The sequence below is a fragment of the Canis lupus genome, chromosome 28 (assembly GCF_003254725.2).
Source record: "Canis lupus dingo isolate Sandy chromosome 28, ASM325472v2, whole genome shotgun sequence".
NCBI classification, from domain to species: Eukaryota; Metazoa; Chordata; class Mammalia; order Carnivora; family Canidae; genus Canis; species Canis lupus.
This window is the reverse complement of record NC_064270.1, coordinates 898,486-904,926: the sequence shown is the minus strand read 5'-3', so window position 1 is coordinate 904,926 and position 6,441 is coordinate 898,486. Positions and strand designations below refer to the sequence as shown.

At 38.8% G+C, this 6,441-nt stretch overlaps 1 protein-coding gene across 9 annotated transcripts in view; it reads right to left on the bottom strand.

Moving 5' to 3' along the window:
• The window catches only part of WDFY4 (WDFY family member 4), a 285,745-nt gene that overhangs the window by 67,822 nt on the left and 211,482 nt on the right, over window positions 1-6,441 (bottom strand). The gene's annotated exons all lie outside the window — the stretch shown is intronic.

Sequence of the window (6,441 nt, the reverse complement as noted above, 5' to 3'; positions counted from 1 at the left end):
ATCTTATTATGTCCAATTCTTTTCCAGACTCTTGGGGAAGTAAGGAAAGAATGGGTGCAAATATCGGTTAGTGCAGTCAATAAATAAATATCTTACAAGGCACTGTACTGATGCAGGGACTGTGTCTGGGGGTAAAGCTTGCCTTGTCCTGTGCAGACCAGTTGAAAGAAGACAGGGCAGAAAGTCATTGCCTGAGAAAGTTGGGAGATCAGGGCCAAGTAGTATGCAGGGCTAGCCTGGCATAGAGAAAAACCAAAGATTCTGGAGCTGGACAGATCTAGGTCCAGGACAGCTCTGCTTCTTTCTCGTCATCTTCCTGGACATCTTACTTAGCTTTGGTTCCCTCATCTGTAAAGTGGGAATAATATTAACCCCAACTACAAGGGTTGTTGTGCATCTAAAGCAGATAGTACACAGAGCAAGTACTCAATAGAAGTCAGTTGTCTGTATGAACTAAAGGTCAGTGCATCTCAAAGCTGAAATACTACTTTGGGCAGTGTCTCTAGTCACACTAGATCTCTGGCAGAAATGACAGTTGTGGAGTCAATTCTTATAGTAGCTGACAATCTTCTTTGTACTATTCATTCACACTCACTCATACTTTCATACTGCCTAAAAGCAAAGGATCAAGGAAGATATATTTAGGAACCCCCGCCCCTTTTTTTTCCCTAATCAAGACTCTCCTATGTTGGTGGCAAATTTTGTAGTGGTCAGTGGAAAAGCACGGAGATCTGTTAATTCAGTGGGACTAGATTGTTTATTTTGCACATGATAAACCATAGAAGGCAGCATACTTCATTTCTTCACTCCTCACTGCTTTTCTTTGTAAGGCTTAGTTTTGACAATTCTTTCTCTAACATCTCTGAAGATTCAAAATTCTCTTTTTAGCCATTCCCTTTATTCAAGATTTTCCATTATAAAAATAACAAAACCACAACATAGTTTTAAATATAACATCTTAAAATATCCACAATTCTACAGTGTGAGCCAGCTATAATATTGACATATTTACTTACTAGTTATGTTTCTTTAAATGCAGTTAAAATTACAGCGTTTACCTCATTTTTATCCTGCTTTGAAATCCATGTTGTTACATGGTCTTAATAACCATAATTTAAAACATCTGTGAGCCAGCTGAACAAATGCACGTAAGTTACTGTTGGGCATTCAAGTTGTTGGCCAGTTTTTCACTAACAGAAAGAATTTTGTGAGGAAAGCCTACACGATGAAGACTTTTTTAAAAAGATTTTATTTGTTTATTCATGAGAGACACAGAGAGAGGCAGAGACACAGGCAGAGGCAGAAGCAGACTCCATGCATGGAGCCTGATGTGGGACTCGATCCCGGGACTCCAGGATCACACCCTGAGCCAAAGGCAGATGCTCAACCGCTGAGCCACCCAGGCATCCCTACAATGAAGACTTTAAAAACTATGTTGCATTATTTTCTTGGTGTAGCTTCATTATTGCAAATATGCTAAACAGCATGTTTTTTATAAATAAGTTTTCATACATACTGTCAAGTAGCTTACAACAAGATTATACATTTATATATTTACCAGTAACATATTAGAGAATCTGTTTTACTGATCCTGGTCAGCTTTGAGTATCATCCTTTATATTTTTCCCTTCATTTAATGTCTGAAATGATTTATTAGAAGCCCTTCTCCAAGATTAATGAAGCAGTCGCATCTGTGAAGTGCATGATGAAATGTCATACCTTAGACTCAGGAGCCACCACTAGTACATTGGGCCTTGAACATGTCCCTAAGGTAGCCATTCTGCTATTTTAGCTACTTCATCTGTCATCTAAGAAGTATAGAATCCATACAGGAAATATGATCCAAACAGATAGTGGTGGCCAGCTATTTGGATACCACTCATTTCCATTCCTAGCTCCTGGAGACACCCTTTCTTTAGAATTAGTGTTCCTCTCTTAGACACTCAAAGGGATCAACAGAGAAGAGGAATCGAGAACTGTCTCCCCATGCCCCTAAGTATGATCTTGGTCTGGGCCATGGATTTGCCCCCTACTCCCTCTCCAGCTCTGTCACACCATACTTCCTCCACTGCACTTGGTCCTCAACATCCTCTAGGCACTGATGCTGGATTCACTGCCAACTGAGTGGTTGGGGTGCAAGATGACATTTATTTGTCATCTTGAGTACCTCATTAGGCTTTCATTCTCACAGTCATATCATAGGAAAGGGTTGTAAGAGTGTTTACCTTCACCAGGATTGCTAAATAAACAGGCAAGGGGCTTTGACTTGCCATAGGATATATCCATGTTAGACATCTTGCTAGCCAGGAAACCCTGGCAGTATGATGAAGCAAAGAGGGGAGGTAGAGATAAGTTAGGTGTCATCTTACACATTCTCTTTCTTTTTTTTTTTTCAACAAGGAAAAGGCTTGATGTTGACATTCCTTGATGATTTAAAATACATAGTCACTTTTTTCCTGAAAACTGTATTAAACCCAAAAACACCTGATAGGAAAATCATGGGATTTCTCTTTCCTTAAACAGAACCAAAACCCTATTTAGGTTAACCAAGTCATTGCCCTCTCTGAAAGCCAGGCATGACCTGGGTGACCCCTGTGTGACCTCTACCCTTGCTGTGTTTTGCCTCCATGATTTGGAGTAATTGCCTCAGTCTCTTGTGTCTCCATTCCCAGGATCCGTTCAACATCTCTCTAGAGTAGCTTATGGCAAAAACTTGAAGACTAATCAACAAGAATAAACGACTGTGAAGAAGAAAAGTCCTCGGTTAGGCATTTAGAAGAAAGAGAGTGGTAAGGGGAACATTCTGGAAGCCAGACCCTCTGGTGCTGGCCAAGATACTGACTTGCTTCTTAAATTCACTTTGCCTCTCTTTGCTTTAGACTATGTGTGAAAATGACTTTGGGAAATATATGGTTTATTTTTATGTAGATAAAGGTAATGCTCAAGAAAATGACAAATATAAGTTATAGAAAATTAAAGTTTTAAAGAAGATTTTAAGACTTAAAAGACTTATGGTCTTTACACTCAAACGTAAAATTTCTATGCTAGTTGCCTATGGTAAGTTACATACACATAATGCAATCCCTCAAGTGACTAAAATTTATACAAAAATAAATATACTCAAAAGTACTATGGATAAATCAAAGAATTTTAACAAGTTCGTCAGTAATGCACAGGTAAGCAAAAAGAAAAGAAAAGAAAACAGAGACATGAACAACAGGGAAAAAATAAACAGAGAAACAAATAATAAAATGACATATTCTAACATGTCAATAATTACACTAAGTATAAATAATCTTCTTTCTTTGTAATGGCCCCAAACTAGAAACAACCAATTTCTCTCAATAGGGAAATGGTTAAACAAACTCTGGTATATCCAGGTCATGGAATACTACTCAGCAATAAAATGGAACATACTATTGATACTTGCAACAGTGTGGGTGGATCTCAATAGCGTTATTCTGAGTTTTAAAAAAGGCCAATCTTTATGGGTCACATACTTTATGATTCCATTCTCTAAAGCACAAAACAATTGCAGTGGAAAATAGATTAGTGGTTGCCAGGCTTTAACACTGTAGTAGAGGGTAAGCAGGACTGTAAAATGGTAGCACAAGCCATATCTCTGTGGTGATAAAAACAACTGATCATGTTATAGTGGTGGTGGTTATAGAATCCACACATATGATAAAATGACACAGAAATATGCACAAATATTGTATCAATGTCAGTTTCCCGGTTTTGAAATTGTCTTACTATAGTTATCGTATCAACCACTGGGGAAAATTAAGAGAAGGCTCTATGGGACTCTATGAATTATTTTAGCAACTTCCTGTGAATCTATTATTTTGAAATTAAAAAAAAATTTAAACAATCTTGCAGTCTAGATGCAGCAATAAACAGATCCTTGTACATCTGCCAAGTGTTAATTCATGAGTATGGCAAGCTTAAAGTTCTGCAACCATCCCGAAGAACTAAGGCATTTCAGGAGAAAGAGTACCTTAACCTCAGTTCACCAGACTAATCTAGAATTATCTATTGTTGATAATTGTCCTTGAAGATGATATAATAATAAAAAGAAAATGCACATCTTCTCTACCCATGTTCCAGGTTTTCTGGTGGTGACTGGGCACAAGTAGCAAGTTGGGTGGGGGAACTTGAACCAGCAAGTCACTCTCTTCATATTTTTGGGCTTTTTAATCACCAAAACCTCCTGGCTCCATGGAAGCAACATGACATGGTGGAGCTGGAAGGACAAAGGGGCTAGGCTTGGTGTAGACAGGCATAATTTCAGCTTCTGCCTAGAATTAAGTCTGAGGCCATGGCTAAGGGTATAGCAAAGAGGAGATAAGCAAGAGAGATAAGAGTAACACAAACAGGGTTAAAAACCAAGGTCTATGCATGACCTAAGTAGGGCTCACTGCAGGTCACTGGGCTCAGCTGCTAATGGCCTGTTGCGCCAACCATGTGAAAAGTTCCTAAATCCAGGGGTACTGGTTATACCACCAGGTTGTTTAGTTCACCTCTGGTTCCAGCAACTATGCTCTAGACCTTGGGGTCTGAGTAGTGTCTCAATTGTAGTGTCTACAATTGCCACCTCCCCCTCGCCCCCCGCCCCTGGGGTTGTGTATTCCCAAAGAAGCACAAGGGGCATGTTTCTGCATTCAGTGATGAGGCTGAAGTCATCTTTATCAAAGCAATCATTATATGACAAATTACTAGTCCCCTGCTGGTCAACAGTGTTGATTTCTGTAGAGCAGGACTGAAGGAGCAGTCATGGAGAGGAGAGAGGTACTTGAAATTTAGCCTCCATGCTGCTGGCAGTGGGGCTCCTGACCATGTGATTGATTGTGCTGAATGATCATCATCTTATGGGAATTTATAGCTTCTATGGCTGGTTTTCTGAGCTATTTGTCTTTCATTATTTTTCAAAGAGTTCCTATAAGGGAACTCTGACAACCCTCAACTGTAGAACTCTATGCCAAAAAATGCACTTCATTTTAAACATTATATTTAAGTAAGCTATACAATCGAGGGTACATTTCAGAAATTACAAGTACCCAGATACAATCAGGTCCCAAATATAAGCTCTACCTCATACCTAACAGCCTACGCCAGCCCAGGGACACTTTGCCTTGATGGCACAGCAAGGGAACATTTCAGATGATGTCAGAGACCATAGCTATGGAAGGATGCCTCTAGCCCATTTAAAGGTGTGTGTGTGTGTGTGTGTGTGTGACTAGATATTTATCCAAAGGATACAAACATAGTGATCCTAAGGGGCACCTGCACCCCAATGTTTAGAGCAGCAATGTCCACAACAGCAAAACTATGGAAAGAGTCCAGATGTCCATTGACAGAAGAATAGATAAAGAAGATGTGCTACAGATATATGATGGAATATTACTCAGCCATAAGAAAGAATGAAATCTTGCCATTTGCAACGACATAGATGGAACTAGAGAGGATTATGCTAAGTGAAATAAGTCAGTCAGAGAAAGACAAATGCCATATGATCTCATTCATATGTGGAATTTAAGAAACAAAACAGATGAAGATAAGGGAAGGGAAGGAAAAATATGAAAATTGAGAGGGAGGCAAATCACAATACACTCAACTCTACAAAACAAACAGGGTCGCTGGAGGTGGGGAGAGAGGGGCTGGGGTAACTGAGTGATGAGCATTAAGGAGGGTATGTGACATAGCGAGCACTGAGTGTTATATGCAACTGATAAATCACTAAACTCTACCTCTGAAACTAATAATACACTGTGTTAAGTAAATGGAATTTAAATAAAGAATTAAAAAAAATAAAGGCGTTTTCTGTGTACAACAGAGATTCTTGAAAGAAGAACCAGATAGGCATCCAAGCTTTGAATTTCTCTGAGTTTTCTAAACTCTGGGCTTAGTATGAACTATAACCATTGGGAAAAATACAATGCTGCCATCCCAAAGAAATGTCTGTATAGAAGAAGTCCAAATGTTTGGGCCCTACTTTTTTAGAGCATTAATATAGAAGATTATATTCTGCAGAGCTCTTTTTTCACATCTTATAAAAAGGGAACTGCCTTCTTTGATACCCACTATCCTTTAGACAAGGACAAATTTGATATTCAGCGCCAAGAGAAAGTATTTTCCAGGAAAAAAGAAAAGAAACAAAAATCCCTGATTCTTATTTTTCTGTCACTGGAATATGATGTAATCTAGGGCAAGTATATTTTTTTTCTTAGTTTCAGGACAATTAGATAACTAGGTCACCTGATTGACACCTTTAAACGAATTTTGGGATCTCTCCTTTAAAGGAATTTTGGGATCATTTTAAAATGATCATTGTACTCTGCATTTAATTTTGAAGCTGTTTGAAACCCTTTGTAGAGGATACAGACAACTCTGAGTGTAAGAATTTGTTTATTCACAGGGACATTCTCAACCAGCTGGCCTTCC